Raw genomic sequence first — 15,405 nt, 5'->3', positions numbered from 1 at the left:
CGCCCACCGCTGCCCCACTGGTGACTAAGAAACATTCCCCCACACCTCTCCCTTTGACCGCCGCCATCTTGGCCATTGTAATCAACTCTGATCCAACCCCAGGATTCTCCCTCCAGAATAAACTGTACTTAAGGAAATACCATCAGATCAGAAGCAAGAACATATTTCTATTCAGTATTGTTCTAGATCTGCTGGGTGCTGTAAGAGCATACTGACTTTTTTAACTTTTCAAATAGAATTTGCTCCGGTCAGGGAGGGATATGGGAATGAAATTTCAAGCGTGTATGTGTGTGTCAGAGACAGGCTTTGGGTGAAAGATGCTGCAGGAAATTATTTGGCATGTATTGAGCATTTACTATATGTTGGGCACTCTGGTGAGGGGTTTTACCCTTATTGTCTCATTTAATCCGCTCAATAATACAAGAAGGAGATAAAGTTATTATCCCTACTTCATAGACTAGGAAACTGAGGCTGAGGGTTGAAGTCCCTGCCTGGGGTCTCCCAGCAGAAAAGAGATGGTGCTGGGATGTCTCCACGTCTGACGACTCCGGAGCTGCTACCCGTGCCCAGCAAGCTCCCCCTGAGCCCCGATTTGTGCTCCCGTGTCCCGGCTTCAGTCCTCATGACACTACATTGTGGTTGCTGTGTAGGGCTCTGTCTCCCCATCTAGCCTACAAGCCCGAGGAAGGCAGAGACCTGTTCGTTGCTGTATCATGGCACCTAGCCCGGGACTGGTACAGAGCAGGTGCCCACGAATGTTTACTAAATGGATGAATGAATACGTGAGTATAATGAGTATTTCTATAGCTCAAAGCATTCACCTGGAACTTAAGGGGAACGAAAATGATATACTCCTGCAGCTTACTGGCCTCAGGGGAAGCCTTGGGAAAGGAAAGGAGAAAGGAAGTGGGAGAGCCCAAGTTTTCATTTCAGTTGGAAAAACGAGGCAACAAGATGTATTATTTATTATTTAATTTGAGAAAGGAAAAAAGTTGCACGTCATCTACTCCTTTCCAGTTAATCCAGTGCTTTGCCAGTGTTAGTCTTTTGTGTGCCATCTTTGTGATTTTTTTTTTTGCTATACCTATGTGCCAGCCATATTATTTACTTAATATTAAAAAAAATCAGCCCACTTTAAGAATCAGACATATATTTATTTTAAAAAGGATTTTTATAACATTCCAATAAATGGGAAGCTATTACCACTTGCTTTTAAAAGTAGATGATGTGGGGGCACCTGGGTGGCTCAGTCAGTTGAGTGTCTGCCTTTGGCTCACGTCATGAGCTCGGGGTCCTGGGATCGAGCCCCGCATCGGGCTCTCTGCTCAGCGGGGAGTCTGCTTCTCCCTCTCCCTCTGCCTGCCGCTCTGACTACTTGTGCTCTCTCTCTCTAATAAATAAATAAAATCTTTAAAAAAATAAAAGTAGATGATTTGAAAATAAATACAGCAAACATAAAAGTAATTACATTCTAGCAAGTACTGTCACCCTGTGGAAGGACCCAGGCCAGGGCGTGCTTTTTGTTGAAAAGGATGATTCAGAAGTGGGAGAACAGGGTTAAAGACACACTGGTACCAAACGGAGGCTTTCTTCTTCATAATGAGAAGAATTTAAAGAGAGTTGGGAAGGAGATAACCTCCTTACGGAATGAGTCACTGTGATTTAAGGTTGTGTCCACGTCTTACCTAAAGTCCTCTGTACTGTGTGAAGATGGTGTCACACTGGTTGGCAAATGCCGAATCAGTGGAAGCAGGCCTCTCTTCTCGGGTGTGAGATCTTAGACAATTCTGCTAAATTCTGCGCTCTTCCTCCTGAAAAGAATCACGATGGTTTATTTCTTCCTGTCTCCACATACAGTTCTGTCCCAGGGCAGGGAAGAGGGTAGAGGGCAGGCTGCCAATGGTCAGGGCCCTTCTGTCCAGGCCTTCAGAGGCTCACCCTAGGCCACACTGGAGGGCCTGGAAGGCCAGCCATGGTCCCAAGCTGGAGCCCGCAAACCAAGGGGGTCCGGGAGCCTCTGCCAACAAAGCATATCTACTTCCAGTCACCTCTTCAGCCCAGAACATTTTATTCTAGTGAAATCTCTCTCCTGCCCCAATTCACTCACTGCAAAAACCAACATAATTTATCTTCTGGAGGGAAGGGTGCAGACTTCAGCTTGGTGGTTCTTTTTTTTTTTTTTTTGGCTCAAGCAACAGCTCAGCCTAAGTCCTTTGAAGAAAAAGGTGGGAAAAGGCTAGAGTAGGTTGCCAAATTGCAAGTTTGAAAATAAAAGCCCACGTGGATATCATCTCAAAGGTTGGAGAGAAGATTGCCTTAGTGTTCTGGAGAGGCAGGAAAGGAGGTTTCCAAATCCGTGTTTTGTTTGACCTATTTCTGTTGGAATCACTGACTTTTAACACTTTTATGAACCTTAGGATCAGGGGATCTTGGAATTTTGTATATTCCCTTAGAGGGAGAGAGGGAAGGAACTAATGTTCACTGAGTCCCTACGTGCCTGGCAGGGGGCACCCCGTGATTACCCAAAGAGGTAGAGGAAGGGTCAGCCACATTTTACAGATCAGGAACACTTTTCCCAAGGTCATCCAGCCTCTAAATAGCAGAGCCAGGACTGAACTGCAATATCCTTATCCTAAAATCTATGCTGTTTATACTGCTGCCCTCCACGAATCATGGGAATAGAACCTGAGATTTGGAAGGACCTTCAAGGCTTCTATTTAATGTTCTACCCACATAGGATCTACTACAGGGGCCCCTACAGATTCAGCCTGCACCTGACTCCTTGTCCTGTAGAACCTAACCATTCCATTGGCAAAGGACCTTAGTTGTTAATGGGCTTTCGCTGAAGTCAGAATCCCCTCCCTTCTCTGCTTTCCCCAAAGACCTCCTTATTCTTCATGGACATCTCATCAGAGACCTTGGGGTGGGGTTACCATCCTTAACTTCCATAGCAGAGGGATCCCAAGAGACTGGGCATTTCAGAATCTCCTTTTGTATAAAGACAGGCCAAGCTGTGATTGTTTTCCTTTCAAACCTATAAACCCTACAAGATTTATTTCCTTCTTTTCTTACTGTGAGGATTTTAAAAAAGTATTTTCCTGACCAAGGAAGCTATTCATTACAGAGCAGATGAGAGGAGTCTAAGGTGCTTTATTTAGGCCATGCAGGGGCTAAAGGCCTGTGTTAGGTTAGGCCAAAGGTGCTCACTTGCTGGGATTGGCACACAGCTTGGCCAAGACACCAAGAAATCACAGTCCTCTTATTAAGGCTCTGTGCAGGCGGTGGCAGCCAATCTTCTTGCACATGGTGTGTTTGACTGCAGAGGCTGGGGACACGCGGGGCCAGAGGCCAGATGGCTGGGGTTTCCCAGGCCGCCTGTCCAGTGAGTGACGGTCCCCTGCCCAGGGCTGCTGGGTGCTGCAGACGGTGTTTCTGGTGAAGAAAGGCTAACGGGAGGATCCCAGGGTTTGGTTCTTTGCGCTAATTTACTCTGTTGTCAACACCTTCTCCTCTCTGGGCCTTGGTTTTATTTTCTCTAGGAAGGGAATGACTGTATTGGCTCTTTGGGATCATAGAGTCCCTGCAAAAGAGAAACACACACACTAAGTCCATGTCCTTCATTGGAGACTTCGGGTGGATGGGCAGCCCCGACCTAAACACAACAGCCTCACGCCTTCCACTGGGGTGAACAGAGTCGTCAACACTTGCTCTCCCGGGACCTGCCACCTCCTCTTCTCTGCATCCCGACTTTGGGCTATAGTTTCCTGGCCACACACTGGTCTCCTCCCCGGTCCCTGGCCGTGGCCCCTAACAGCAGTTCTTTGGTCCTGGCCGTGCCTCTGGGAGATGTCCTGGTGTTGGTTGTAAGAGTCTCTGGCGAGCCCGGCTGGGGGTCTGTCAGCCTGGAGTCCTGGAGCGGTCACCTTCTGAGTGTCTTGTTCCGGCGAGTCCCCTGACTGACAGTTTTGTTGCTCTCTTTTAAGATTCCTCCCTTTTTACATTTGCGGGTTGTTATGAGTCTGAGCGTGAGCGGAAAGTGAGGAGCCGTTTGTAAAGCAGCGTGGAAGCGGGAGGCAGGGCATTGGGGTGCTAGGGAGGGAGCGCCGGCTGGGACTGACCGCCCGGGTTTGGGTCCTGTCCCCGTGCGGCCTGAGCATGTGACCTGGGAAGGGTGGCCTGACTTGCTGTTGTCAGGAGGTGCTCTTGGGACTCAGCTCACAGGGCTGTTGTAAGGAGGACGTTTTACGTCGGTGAAGCATTGAGAACCGAGCCTAGCATTTCAGTAAAAACTATTATTGCTGGGACTGTCTTCTTAGTTTTATTGTTAGTGTGTGCTGCAAACTGTTTAGAGAGGGGACTTCAAGTGGGGCAGAGAGGGATGAATCAGCAAGACTTCCCGGAGGAGGGAAGCTCTAACTGGTCCTTGGAGCCTGGCTAGAGAAAAATTCTAGGCAAAGACAAGGGTGAAGTCAAATGCCAAAAAATGGAAATGGTGGTGGTGGTGGAGAGAGTAAGATGCCCTAGAATGAGATCTAGCTCTGAAATGCTAAGTTGTTGAGCGTATCTGTTCTTCGGGAGCCTGTGTGCATGGCATGTGTGTGTGCGTGTGTTTGTGTGTTGAAGGGGGTGCCTTTTTGTTTTGCTCAGTCAGGGCCAGGCTGACCCTGTGGGGGGAGATGTGGAGGAGGAAGAGGGCAAGGGCTTCTCATTCGCACACCCAAGGCCTGGGTTGGAATCCCAGCTCTGCTCCTCGTTGGCAGAGGGACTTTGAGCTGAATTATTCACCTCCTTGAGTCTCTGTTTTCTCACGTGTAGTGATATTGGAAATGACTTAAATGAAGAGATCTCTTTTCTCCGCCCGGGCCCCATCCACTCTTTGGGAGAAGGGAATCTCTTGGACCGCTCCTACAGCTGCCTCCCGTGAGCACGTCTGGTTGCCAACTCTGGCAGGGTGCCACGGGGATGGTGCCATGGGAGAAAGTGGTAGGTACCACTGAAACGAGCAGCAGGAGAATTGCCTAGAATTAGAAAGGCCCTAAGTGGCTCTTTAGTGTGGATCACAAACAAGGAGACACATGGGAATTTTGTTCGGCTGTGTTTTCGTTCTACCCTTCCGGAGTTTTGGTCAGGTGACAGGATAAGCAGCTTAGCCCCATCGCCATCTGCCCACTCCTTCTCTGTATGGCTGTGAACTGCCTCCCCAGCCCCAAAGCGTGGGAAGGTGTGCACCCTGATCTCATCTACATTTTTCTTTTTAGAGACGAGGTAACTGAGGTCAAGAGGGCAGAAGCCACTTGCCCAAGGTCGGTCACACACTGGTTGGGCTAGAGCACTTGGGTCTTAAATCTGAGCTCTTTTCCTTGCACAGAGAGCAGTGTCCAAAGCTCTTGGTATGAGGAGATGCTTTGTAGGAAAAAGGGAAGTTGTCATATAGGTGAGGTCAATTTTTCCTAGATGATTTTGACTGTTCAGACTAAAATGGGTGTTCCTTTTGGATCATGCTTGTAGAATCCTGCGGATTGGATGTTTCTCCCCATCCTTTTAGGCTTGGTGAAAAAAGAAAAAAAAATGATCACAAGCCCTGAATTTCTCTGAGAACCTGCGGCTTCGGTTCCCCTGCCTCCTTCCAGGGCCCCTCCCTTGGGCAGGTTTTTACACATGATGAATTGCCGTGGTCAGCCACGGCAGTGCGCTGTGCCTGGGGAGCAGCCCTCGGCTCCTTGGCCAGCCGGCATCTCTCCAGCAGGCCAGCCTGCTGCATGCATCCCTGCGTAGACAATGTCGCCGCTGCTGCATTCCCTCTGTCCCAACGGAGGCGTCACAAATCAGTGAGAGGGACGTGTCCACTCCCTGGCCCGGCACAGCAGAGAGAAGAGGTGGGTGTTGCAGGGTCGGGAGAAATTGCTTCGGGTCACTTGGGGCTGGAATGACCCCCGACAGGACTCAGGTTTTGCTGTGTTTCTTGTAGGAATGAACTCAACTGGAGGCTGGGTTATGAACACGCCTGGGGCCCTGGATGCTGTGTCCCATACACGCGGCCAGCACTTCTCTGCTCATTTAGCTATTTCAGCAAGCATTCGTTGAGCCTCTAATCTCATACTGCATGAAATGGGGGATACAGAATTGAAAGATAACTTCTGACCTTCAGTTTACATTCTAGTTGAGAAGCATGTATAAAAGTTAATGTTATAAGCCTGTGGGAGAGACAGCAGGTAGCCTATTGATACATAGTGTAAATGTTTATTGACTGCCTACTATATGCCAGGCATTGGCTTATTATAGTTGAAATTCACTGGTCAATGAGCTCAAGGGGTCTGGAAGAAGGAAAAATCTCAGCAGGGTAAATGTCCTCTAATAGCAGCTAACATTTGTTTATCACCTGCGTGGTGTTAAACACATCATGTGGAAACCTTTCATCCCATTTTACAGATGGATCCAAGGCAAAGAAAGTCTGAACCCCCCGTCCTTTCCCAGAGGCCACTAGCTGGAAAGTGGTGGGCTAAGATTGAACCTCATGTCTACTTGACTCCAAGGCCTCAATCCCTAAAGACTTGGCTCTCTACAAATCGAAGACTAGGCAGGGCCAGGGAAGAAGGGTTCTCATGGGTTAAGCATTTTCAGAGGTTTATACTTTCCTGAATGTTTCAAGCTTCCTGTTCCAAAGATAAACTGGTACTAGTACAATCTTCTCAGTGGCCCCTGCACCTTCCAGGCTGCTCATTTGTTCAAAGCAATGACATTAACTTGTTCATCATTAAGCTTATCCCTGTAGAGGAACAAGCAAGGAATGATTCCATCTTCCCAGGCACATTTTCTTCCTATGTCCTATGATGGCCCTGGGGTCGCCTGGCTCCCCACTTGCTACCTGCAGGACTTTAGCTGAGTTACTTGACTTTATTGAGATTCAGTTTCTTTATAAATGGGGATAATAACAGCTACCTTTAAAGGTTGTGAGGATTCGGGGTGCCTGGGTGGCTCAGTTGGTTAAGCGACTGCCTTCGGCTCAGGTCATGATCCTGGAGTCCTGGGATCGAGTCCCACATCGGGCTCCCTGCTCGGCGGGGAGTCTGCTTCTCCCTCTGACCCTCCTCCCTCTCATGCTCTCTGTCTCTCATTCTCTCTCTCGCAAATAAATAAAATCTTAAAAAAAAAAAAAAAAAGTTGTGAGGATTCAATTAGGTAATATTAAGTGAGTAGTTTCTAGAGTAAGGGCTCAAACAAGTTAGCTTTTTTTTTTTTTTAGAGAGGGAGGTGGGGCAGGGGTAGAGGGAGAGAGAGAATTTTTTTTTTTTAAGATTTTATTTATTTATTTGAGAGAGCGCACAAGCAGGGGGAGGGGCAGAGAGAAGCCGACTCTGGCTGAGCAGGGAGCCCAATGCGAGGCTTGATCCCAGGATCCTGGGATCAGGACCTGAGCTGAAGGCAGATGCTTAACCGACTGAGCCACCCAGGCAGCCTGGAGAGAGAGAATCTTAAGCAGGTTCCACGCCCAGCCTGACACAGGGCTTGATCTCATGACCCTTGGAATCTGTGGCTGTGCTTTCCTTTGCTGATCCTGGTCTCCCTCATTGCATGAACCTCAGAAGCTTCAAATTGCATTAATATCTGATTCCTTTGTGCCTCTTCCCAGTCTAGATCTAATTACTTGGAGCTACTGGGACTTGAGCATGATGACAGAGGATTTTCTAGGATTATGCTCAACATGTGACATTCAATTACTACTCTCCAGGAGGGCAGGGGTTAGCCAGGCAGGGAGCTGGTAGGGATGGATAGGATTTCCAGTTAAGAATAGCAAGGGGCTCAATTTCTGGAGGGAGTCTAGAGTAGTGCTGCCTAAACTTTGGAGCAAACTTGTTAAAAAGCACACGCCTGACAATAGGTTTCGGTAGGTCTGGGGTGGAGCCCGGGAATTAGCATTTTTTAATAAGCTCCCAGATGATTTTGATGTTTGAGGCTTATGAACCTTGGAACCTCACTGCAGTGGGCCCTCAAAAACCTTTGGAGACTGGAGGCTCAAAGGCATCCAGAAAAGCAGAGAGCAGTTTAGAGCATGTATCGACCTGGACTTTAGGAGACCAAGTCCTAACCTAGCTCTGTCAGTGACATGAGCAAGCCCTCCTCCTCCCCAGGCAGAACTTGCCCTTGTGTAAAATAAGGGAGTTGGTTGGATCTCTGATTTAATTTTTTTTAAAGCACTGGACTGTTTTTGCACTATCAATATTTTGATGGGGGCTACTCTGGTGGAAACAGGGGCAGGGGGTTAGTTCACTCAGCATAAGCACTTGACTCTCTCATTAGACTCTGAGACTTGCCTGCCAACATCCACACACAGCGCTAGACTTTGTAGATCCAGTTTGAAAACCACTGGACTGGGTGATGGCTGAAGTTTCTTCCCACTCTAACATTTGATCCTCCCATACATGAACACGGACCTAAATCCCAGACAGTGCTCTTATGAACTTCATGAGAGTGAGAATGCTCTCAATGCTCACTCCTCTGCTGGGGAGGGGGGGGGGGGGGGGGCGGGGCTTTCTAAGTTCCTTCTTTGAACAAGGCATGTGGTGCTCGGCATCATGGAACAAGGTAGACCTAGCTCCTTCTTTCAAGGAACTTTCATTTGGGAGGTTCTTTTATTTATTTATTTATTTTGATTGAAATATATTAGGCATATAACATTGTGAAAATTTAAGTTGTGCAACATGTTGATTTGATACATTTATATATTGTAATATGATTGACATTTAGAGATAATGAGCACCTCTATCCTGTCACATAATTATCATTTCTTTCTGTGGTTGGAATAATTAGGATCTAGTCTTTTAGCAAGTTTGATGCTTATAATACAATATTGTTGTCTATATTCGCTCTACAGTGCATTAGATCTCTAGGATTTATTTATTACTCATTGCAAGTTTGCACCCTTAAACACCTCCTTTATTATTATTATTATTATGTTATGTTAATCACCATACATTACATCATTAGCCTTAAACACTTCCTTAATTCCCCTGCCCTGCTCCCTCCCCTGGCTCATGGTAACCACCATTTTGCTTCCTGTTATAAGTCTGGCTTTTTTAGATTCCACATAGAAGTGATACAGTATTTGTCTTCCTCTGACTTACCACACTTAGCATAATGTCCACAAAATCCATTCATGTTATTACAATGGCAGGATGTCCATCTTTCTGATGGCTAAATAACATTCCATTTATCTGTATTTATCTTTATTTATCATCTCCATTCATCTGTTCACAGGCATTTAAATTGTTTCCATATCTTGGCTATAGTGAATAATGTTTCAATAAATGTGGAAGAGCACAGGATCTCTTCCATATTGTGTTTTCATTTCCTTTGGGTATATCTCCAGAAGTGGAATTGCTGGATCATATGGTAGTTCTATTTTTAATTTTTGGAGGAATTGCCACATTGTTTTCCATAGTGACTGGATTAATATACATTTCTTACCAGCTGTGTACAAGTTTTCCTTTTTCTCCACATTCTCACCAAAATTTCTCCTTTGTCTTCTTGATGATAATCATTTGAACAGGTAGGAGGTGATATCTCATTGTGATTTTGATTTGCATTTCCCTGATAATTAGTAATGTTGAGCATCTTTTCATGTATCTTGGCCATTTGGATGTAGTCTTTGGAGAAACATGTATTTAGTTCCTCTGCCTATTTTTTTTTTAAAGATTTTATTTATTCATTTGAGACACAGGGATAGAGAGATAGAGAGCATGAGCAGGGAGAGAGGCAGAGGGAGAAGGAGAAGCAGGCTCCCCGCTGAGCCAGGAGCCTGATGTGAAGCTCGATCGCAGCACCCTGGGATCATGACCTGAGCCGAAGGCAGACGCCCAACCATCTGAGCCACCCAGGTGCTCCAGCCTCTGCCCATTTTTTATTTGGATTAACATGAAAAATGAACTAATTAACAATATGTGGGAATATGGAGTGCAAAATTGGTGCTATAAAATGAGAGAAGAGAGCTTTGAGCAATACACTGATAGCTTAAAGAATGATTGGGTTCGCTTTTGCACTGTTGGTGGGAATGCAGACTGGTGCAACCACTCTGGAAAACAGTATGGAGGTTCCTCAAGAAGTTAAAAATAGAGCTACCCTACGACCCAGCAATTGTACTACTAGTTATTTACCCCAAAGATACAAATGTAGTGATATGAAGGGGCACCTGCACCCCAATGTTTATAAGCAGCAATGTGCACAATAGCCAAACTATGGAAAGAGCCCAGATGTTCATCAACAGATGAATGGACACATACACACACACACATACAGGAATATTATTCAGCCATCAGAAAGGATGAAAGCTTACCATTTACATCAAAGTGGATGGCACTAGAGGGTATTATGCTGAGCAAAGTAAGTCAGTCAGAGAAAGACAATTATCATTTGTGGAATATAAGAAACATGGCAGAGGATCATGGCAGAGGGGAAGGGAGGGAAAATGGAATGGGAAGAAATCAGAGAGGGAGACAAACCATGAGAAACTCTTTAACTATGGGAAAGAAACTGAGGGTTGCTGGGAGGTGGGTGGGGGGATGGGGTAACTGGATGACGGGCATTAAGGAGGGCATGTGATGTGATGAGCACTGGGTGTTATATGCAGCTGATGAATTACTGAACTCTACATTTGAAACTAATGATGTGCTATATGTTGGCTAATTGAATTTAAATTAAAAAAGAATGGGTTTATTTACCATTGTTCATAAAAAGTAATATAACATGTATGGTTGGTTATTAGAAAACATACATGTTAGTTCTATTATGGAAATCCAATTCACATCTATTGGATGACAAGGTTAGGAATTTCAGGCATCAGGCATGATTGGATCCAGAAGCTCAAACCATGTCCTTCGGGCTCTTTCTCCACTTTTTGGCTCTGCTTTCTGCTCTGTCTTGCCTTCACTTTAAGGCATGGTTTCTGCCTTAGATATTGTGAAAGCAGGAAAATAAGTCTCCCAACAATTTTTGGCTTATTATGATCTTTTCAGCTTGAAATTCCAGAGGAAAGGCAAGGCTCTTTCTCTTACAATGTTCAGATATTAAGTCTTGGAGGCTTAGGCTGGGCCATGAGCTCTCTCTGAACCATCCACTATGTCCAGGGAGACAGAGAACTTTCCTTGGCTAGCCTGAGTCATGTCACAGTCTTGAGGGTAGGGTGGTGATGATGGGGGTGGGGACAAGAGCACTATGATTGCCCTACCACAGCTGTTTGGGCAGGATGTGTTGTTCCCCAAAGAAGAAGGAGAATGTGGGTGTGCTAAATCAATAGCTGTCCATAAAAACCATGGAAATAAGAAAGAACACAATCACTGGTAATTAACACTGAGGACGTTCATGCACACAGATGTGTGTGCATGTGCAGAAAGATGTTTATGCTACTTTAAGGGAAAAGAAAATCATGATAGAAAAGAGTTCATATAATAACATCTCATTTTTAATTTTTTAAGGTATGTATATTCTATTTGCATGTGCACAAATATATACACTTTGACAGTATAATAATGAAATATGCTATTTTTTGTTTTGTTTTTTAAAGATTTATTTATTTGAGAGAGAGAGAGAGAATGAGCGGGAGGGGCAGAGGGAGAGAATCCTCAAGCAGACTCCACGCCGAGTGCAGAGCCTGACACGGGGCTTGATCCCAGGACCCCGAGATCATGACCTGAGCCGAAATCAAGAGTTGGCCACTTAACCAACTGAGCCACCCAGGTGCCCCTGTTATGTTTTGTTTTGTTTTGTTTTTAAATCATGAACACCGTTCCTTGTCATTAAGTATCACCCTATACTATCCTTTCTGCAGGCATATTTTGTAATATGGTTGTAGAATGATCCAGCTGATACCTAAGCTCCTTTTGGAGAGTTGGACAGCATGTGTAGAGCTGGTGTTGGGATTTGCTGTCCCAGCTATCCCTGCTAACTTGTGTTTCAGGTCAGAGGATGTCTACCTAGCATCTCCTTTTTGGGTCCTTTCTGATGGGACCCAGTCACTCAGGTCCCAAGCAGGCTTGGTGAGTTGAGTGGGACCTTTAAGTGGTAGGGTATCGACTACATCTGAAATAGGAATGTCAGTGCCCAGGCATTTATATATAGGTCTTTGTCTCAGCAGCCTGTGCAGAGCTGGCACTTTTCGGGTCAAGGCAGGAAAGATCAGGGACAAGTAAAAGCTGCAGGAATTGGTTGGTGGAAAGTAGTTTGTTCCAAAGCTGAGGTTTGGGTTTGGGCTTGACAGTCACTTAGTGTGACCCCAGAGAAGTCATGTGCACATCTCATGTGCCTTGTAGAACCATGGAAGATGAGACAGCTAGCTGCAGATGCAGTGTGGGGGTGGGGGTGGCAGGAAGGGAAGCAGGGAGTGGGCTGAATACCTGCCATTTGCTTTGGGCTCTCAGGAGCCCTGATTGGACTTGGTGCTGGCTTCGATGGCAGTAGAAGGCCCATCAGGTCACTAGCATGTATCAGGCTAGTGGAGGGCCCTATGTTGGTGGGACCCTCCACTGGTGGCCCTGCAAAAGGCCCCTCGCTTCACTTCTGGGAAGAGGTGGACCTGTTATCTGACTGACTCACCCAAGACATAGGTGGGAAGCTTGGAGAGAAGAGAAGCCAACCGCTCCTCCATCTCAGGGCAGGGCCTTTCAAACTGTGGGCCCCTTTTCTTCAAAGGAAGTGACATTTGGGTGGGAGAGCCTGGGGGTTGTCAGTATAGGCCCCGTGGATTTGACTTTGGCTCTACTTCTTGCTGGCTGTATGGCCTTGAACAAGTTCCTTAATTTTTCTAATGCCCAGTTTCCTGGGAATGAAAACAACAGCTATCTTATAGGCTCGTTGGGAGTATTAAATGAGATAATGTATATAAAAATGCTTAGCATAGGAACTGGCGCATAGTCAGTGCTCAATAAATATTAGCTGATGCTATTAACAGATAATAGAGATAAAGGTGGACTTGCTTTGATTGAAGAAGAGATGAGAGATGTCACCTTCTAGAACATCGTATTTAATATCACACACATATAGTTACACAGAAGCAAAAGAACGAGCATCCGAGCACATTGTAGAAAGTGCACTCAAATTGGAACTTTTGTGATTCCTGCATTCTAGCTGGGATTTTGGCCCAAGCTCATGTTAAGACTTTGAGTTAATTCACTTCTCTGGGCGTCAGTCTCCCCATTTGTAAAATGGGCTCTCAGATGCCTGGTCTTCAGACTGTTCTCTGGTGTGTTCAGGTTTCAGAGAGGTGCTAGTGATTGCTGGGGTGGGGGTGGGGAGTTCCAAGCTGACAACTCTGTAACAACCAGACAACAATCAGTTTGACATATTGGGGTTCTACATAAGATTCCTTTTGAGAATAGTGTTCCACCACTTACAGTCTTCGTTGCCAGTTGCTTTCTGAGTGTTCTTGGGGCTCCGGCCCTGTGCAGCATGAGACTAGAAATCTAAGGGCAATTCCATCTTCTTATTACAGTGTTGCTGTGACAGTGCCTCATAAAACTCCTTATTTTAAAGATGAGCAAAGTGAAACTCAAGGGGTTCAAGCAATGGGTCCAAAGACCAGCAGCGGATGCCAAGGCTCCATATGTATTCTGGGCTCTCTGCTCTTATTCCAGTGTTCATTTCAGTCCATTGCTCTGCCTTTTGTAACCCTAGACACTGCATTTTATAAAATGGGACCTCCATAGGCTGGGTAAATTCAGTGTTCCCGATAAGCCACCCATCTTAAAATATCGCCATCTGGCTGTTCTCACATCTCAGACACATTTGTCATGAAAGAAGGGCAGATAGACATCCAGCCTTCACTTGACCTTTAAATTACCTCTCTTATCAGCTGTGGCAGATCAGCTGCTCTTTTTGAGAGCAGGTGGGCTGACATGAGACTGATTGGTTTTCTCTGCAGGGGATGTGACTTGGCCCTCTCCAACCCTTTGACCTGCAGAGGTCCTCCGAGCTCTGAGAGCTTAGCCAGAAACCAGAGCATGGATTAATAAGGCAGGATGGTGGGGTTCTCTGTGCCTGGATCTGGGACAAGGAGCGAGTAGCTGATGAAAGAAGAAGACCCGTCTTTGGGACCTTGGACAAATCCCATGGTTTCTCCCTTCCCAGGATTTAGGATCCTTGTGACAATTAACTGAGAAGTTAGACAAGTGGACAAACTCAGCAGCCCAGGATGGACCAATGCAGAAAGTTTGAACTCAGAAGCTGTTGCGCTCTGGTGGAAAAGTGGGAGCTTTGGATCCAGCAGATCTGGATTTGAATCCTGGACCCGGTGCTTATAAGAGAGAAAGTAAAGTGGTAAGGTGGGCTGTGAAAACCTTGGGCAGGTCACTAAACTCTGTGGTTCAGTTCCATCTGGAAAAAAGGAAAGAAGCATGCTAAACTTTCAGGATTATCCTAGGTGTTAGGATAATCCACTTCCCTGGTGCCCACCTAATAGTAAGTACTCAAAATGGTAGTTTTGTTATTGATGTGAAATGCTTTATAAAATAAAGCCCGATGGGCTTATGAGGGGTGGTGATTATTTTATTGGTTAACAGGATAATCTGTTCCTGTTGGACCAATTGATAGCAATTAGTCACCTCACAAAGAGAAAAGATTTTGAGTGGGCCAGAACACATGAGCTTCCTTGGTGCTTTTGTCTGGTGGGATGTTTGGTCGCATTCTGCTATGAAACAACTAGTTGTTCAACTATGGAGCTGAGTCCTGCGCTGGCTAAAGAAGGCCACATTAGAAAAGACTTAGAGACATCGTAGCCCTTTGGGAGCAAGCCCATCATGAGCCAGTATGTGATCTGGCTGCCAACACAGATAATAGGCTCTTGGAGTACATTAACAGAAGTAGCATGCCTAGAATGAGGGAGGAGATGGTCCTTCTTCATTCTCTTCTGGCTGGGATACACTTAGAAATCTGGGTTCAGTTCCCATTGTCAAACTTGAGTGGTGTCCTGAAGAAGGTGGTTGAGATCAGAAGGGTCTGGAAACCTTGCCAAATGGGGAACAAAGGAAAGAGCTGCAGATATTTATCCTGGAGAAAAGAAGTATCAGGGTGATCAATGACTTTAAATCTCTGAAGGGCTACTGGTTCTGTGGGACACCAGGGTCGCAGGGCTGGGGGTGAGGGTGTGGCAGAGTCAGTGTCTTTTGGACACAGTCACAAGGAGGTATGTTCAGCTCAATTTAAGAAGAGGCCTTGTAGCAAAGAGACCTCTCGCATGGAACTGGGCGACCTTATGAGGTGGTGTGTACCCTGGCCATAGAAACATTCAAACAGGCCAGCCGGACTGAAGCAGTGCGGGGTAGAGTTTTGAGAACAAGATTTGGCATCAGATCTGGGTTCGAATCGTGGCTCTGCAATTGCTCAGCTGGGCAAGGAAATAAGCCTTCTCTAGATACAGTT

Source organism: Neomonachus schauinslandi, chromosome 7, assembly GCF_002201575.2.
Source record: "Neomonachus schauinslandi chromosome 7, ASM220157v2, whole genome shotgun sequence".
NCBI classification, from domain to species: domain Eukaryota; kingdom Metazoa; phylum Chordata; class Mammalia; order Carnivora; family Phocidae; genus Neomonachus; species Neomonachus schauinslandi.
Note: the sequence above shows the minus strand (reverse complement) of the source record.